Raw genomic sequence first — 4,671 nt, forward strand, 5'->3', positions numbered from 1 at the left:
GTCACTCAACTATACACAGGCTGCTACTATTTTTCATTCCTCATTAATTTCCATTTATATTTCTAAAGAAATATTCTTGGCTTTGTAGTCATTTCACACATATTGAAAAACTACAAATCACAGATGTGATAAAATAGGAATATTAGCCTTTTCTGATTAAAAATTATATGCTATGTTTCATTAGGTCATCCTTATAATCCTTTCCTTATATAATCCTGAAAGTTAGACATTATTTTCTTCACTCCACAAGTTTTTAGAAAATGATGTAGAGATGCATTACTTGTCTCAGATCACACACCACTTAAATAATGGAGCCAATGTTTTCAAAGAGGTTGGAATTCTTTTCATAGCAATGCTGCCTTTCTGTATGCTCTGATAGAAAGGCCTATCAGAGGGTTGATAGCATTGCCCTGATTTTCACAGTATTTTTCCAAGGCAAATTCACTACTAGGGAGCCCTAATGAATTGAATTCTGATGGATGGACCAGTTCTCTGTTAGGAAGAAGCTACTCTTTTAAATTAAATGTAAAATGTGCTAGATTATACCTGTTTCTGGAAATTTATTTCTTCTTGAAAAAAATCCTTATTGGCTGTTGAAACACTTGAGTGATATCACTACTGATCATCCATTTTCCATTATCTTAGGGAAAGCATACAATAGGGTAACTTTTCTGGTGTGACAGTTGTCTCTGTACCTAATCTCTAGTTAAGGTGAGGTCACATGATAAGTGGACAAATTTGCATAGAGCTTCCAGAGCCTTCTGATAAGAAAAGGGGGTGGGGGGATTGTCACTGATAAAACTCCTTTCTTCCTTTTTATTTTTTTAAGTTTAACACTTCAAAAATCTCTAGTAGATGGCAATAACTTTTAGAGAGATTGTGTCAAGTACCTATATCAACTATTTCCTCCTTTTCCTCTTCCCATATCCTGTGAAAATGACAAACTAGTTAAATGTAATGCCAATAAATAGATAAATGGCAGGTTAAAATTTAGATACATAGATAGATGCAAAGATACATGCATGTATAGTTACAACTTTCTTTGAGGAATAGCAAGGCACTAAAAATTTCATTTTCCATTTATTTTTTTAGTGAAACTTGTCTTTTTTTGTTAAAACTTGACTGGCTTGTCTCTCCAAACAAGAAATAACAAACTTATGAAAACTAGTGACACTATGGTGATATACAAAATGTGATTCACTTAGCATTAGGACACTTCAGTTTAGGCTATTGTCTAGGTTCCATTACTGAGATAGAATCTTCTAACCTTAATAAGATAAGGTCATATCTTACCTCCTTGAAGCCAAAGCCAAAAATAGTTACAACTATTTAATTTAAAATACGAGGTGTTAGTACAGGAAATAGATTTTGCATATGAAGAAAAAAATCTAAAGTAGAATGGCTTCATCTTATGAATAAAAGAGCAGGAAGTTATGCTTAAGCTCAAGTGGCAGCAGCTGGAATTCTAGTGGAGCTTGCCTGCTGGGAAACATAGTCACAAAAAATAACCTACTTGTTTGTCCTATGTTTTCTTTAGTATCTTGAGGGGCAGATTCCCAAGAGGAAAAGAATTTACAAAGACTAGTGCTTTGAGATGCAGGATAAAGAGGAGAGTAGACTGAATAACTTCTGCTGCTCTCACTGTGGACATGTGTCAACTTCTCATTCATTCATATGAGGTGTCATTCTTAGGCTATTATAAGGAGAAATGGGATTCCATTTCCCTGAACTATGACTGTATATGCACTTGTGGGGGCTGTGATGAGGTACATAGCTTCAGGAATTGTGAATATATGATGACTCGATGAATAACTAGCTGAATTCTCCATAGCACTCTCCTCAGTTAGTGATAAATATCACTCACTCTCAGTAAGTAATTAGTATTTGTTTGGACACCAGGGTTTGCCCTTATAATAGATTCTGAGTAATTTAGGTGGGCTAATTCCTGAATATTATGGTCAAGTTCATATGAAAATTTAGCCATTTCTTTCATTCCTGTTATTCTATAAATATACTGTTCGGTTTCAAGTTATTTCAAATGAGGCAGTACAAATGTTAAACATTCAGAAATATTTACTAAATAATGGGTATATCTCATTCTTCATGCACATTTTGACTAACTACTTGATGAAGGATAAATTGATTCCTTCTCCTTAGAAAATAAAGTAATTCTTACACTTATCTGTCTTATTGTCATAGTTTAAAAACCATTTGGTCTTATAAATAAATCTTTGATGTAACTGGAATTTTTAAAATCAGAGCTTCAAAGTTCCCATGTAGGAACACTACCATTGAGGCACATCTCCAGCCCCGTTATAGATTGGTTGTTTTGAGATAGGGTCTTGCTTTTTGCCCAGGCCAGTGCCTGGATTGTGATCTGCCTATTTTACAATCCCACTGTGGCTGGAATGACAGGTTGATGATTTGGAGTCTTGTTGACTTTTCTGCCCAGGCTGGCGTAGAACCAGAAGTCTCCAAATCTCAGTCCCCCAGGAAGAAAGGAGACACTGCTACCCAGTTTCTTGTTTTTTCCTTTAGCCATTTGTTCTTACTGATGTTTTCTGTTTGTTTTTCAGTGTTTGGGATCAAATTCATGGCCTTATACACACACACTAGGCAAGTGTTCTATCATTAAGCACCACTCAGTATTTCCCTTTTTCTCTAAATAACAAAGAAAAGAGGAGATTATGTCAAAGAATAAAATTATCTCTACCATTTACCATAGGCTGTTTATGATTGCTGCTTCTAAGAAAACATATAGTCTTTTGGTGACATATTTATCAAAGATCAAATGTGTCTCAAGTAAAGCATGTCTCTCTTCCAGAAAGTCTTGTCAAACCAAGAGTAGCTCTCAAACTATATTCCGTGGCACACAGAGAATGGAAGAGTACAACAAGGCCTAATGTAATAGACAATCATCTAATCAAATAATTTGGGAAAATTTTGGATTTTCATCAGGTTTCTCTATAGAAGAAATTCTTAGTCTTTAATTGGTAAGTGTATTTGCATCTCCAATTTTTAAAAAATTGAACTCAATTTTACCATGTCACTAGTTCAAAGGGGAAAATTCTACAAAGAAAGTAAGATAAATTTATGATAAGCTAAAGAAAATAACTATACTGGTATTAATTCTTATTAAATAGTTGAGTAGATAAGAATAATCAGCAGATGTTATTAGTTGATTGGATGTCTTGTCACCCATCTTTTTGTTCCTCTAAAAGAAAATTGTCTAATATAAAGTCACTTAATATTTGTACTTGATGGAATTAATAAAGTTTTATTTTCCCTCTGGGAGATAGTCATATTGGATGGAAAACTATTATTGTATTTTATTTTCTTATCAATGCCTAGTTCCTCAGAGATCATGTGAAAAAGACCATCTTTTATTTGGCAAGTGTAAGACCTCTTATTAGACAAAAGGGACAAAATAAAAAGATCCTGGAGTGTTGGATTTGTGTCTTCACATTTAAAAATTAATCACAGCTGTTGCATTCACCAAAATGACAAATGAAATACGATACAGTAAGTCATTTACTCATCCAACAAATATTTAGTTTCAAGACTTAGAATGGTAACTACTTACTAAGTTTTTAAATTAAATTTGAGCTTTAATTTTGAAGTCAAGTTCTCATTGTGCAGCTCAGACTTAAGCCACTACTGCTTTTGCCTCTTCAGTACTGAGATTTTAGGCATGCACCGCTATACCAGATACTTGCCTATTTTATGTTTTATTTCTCTAGTTGGGAATATAAAGAGCTTATATAAAGAACTTTTTGTGTGGATTTCTCATATTTCTAGAAGATAGATAAATTATAAACCTAGTCTTTTGTGGCTGCATAAACATTAGATTAGATATAGTTTTAGATTCCTTTTACATATTTTCTAAAAGCATGTCCACATGTATATATACATGTATGTATATATATATGTATGTGACATACATACACATATATATGTGTATCTAATATCTTTAAATTTTGCTTTGAAGATTTTTTTTAAGTTGAGTTTAAGCAAAAACCTGACTTCTAACCAGGTTTCAAAACAGAAAGGAATTAGAAAAGTAAAATGAAAAAAACTCTATCAAAAACCTCTCAAAAATGAGTTGATAACATAATAATCCAGAATATAGGCAAATGTAATTAAATCTGCAATAACAACAAACAGGAAATACCACAAATATCATGGAGAGCAATTTGGAAAATTCTAATAAGGCTAATACATGTCATGAGGTCTAGAAATCCTATTTTTAAACATGTGTTTCAGAACTTAAAGAAATAGTTACACATAATTACAGAAACATTGTAAAAGCAAAAAAATTACAATAACCCAAATGACTCTCCATAAGAGAAGGGATAACTAAATTGCAGACCACATGGTGAAGTATGGTAGATTCAAAATAAAGAACAGGATTCATTTGAAAGATTTTCATAAACAGTCAAGAACAATCTATAGCGGTTGGGAATATGGCCTAGTGGCAAGAGTGCTTGCCTCGTATACATGAAGCCCTGGGTTTGATTCTTCAGCACCACATATATAGAAAAAAGCCAGAAGTGGTGCTGTGGCTCAAGTGTAGAGTGCTAATCCTGAGCAAAAAGAAGCCAGGGACAGTGCTCAGGCCCTGAATTCAAGGCCCAGGACTGACAATAAATAAATAATTTTTTTCAAATTTTT

The sequence above is a fragment of the Perognathus longimembris genome, chromosome 9, assembly GCF_023159225.1.
Source record: "Perognathus longimembris pacificus isolate PPM17 chromosome 9, ASM2315922v1, whole genome shotgun sequence".
Classification (NCBI taxonomy): Eukaryota; Metazoa; Chordata; class Mammalia; order Rodentia; family Heteromyidae; genus Perognathus; species Perognathus longimembris.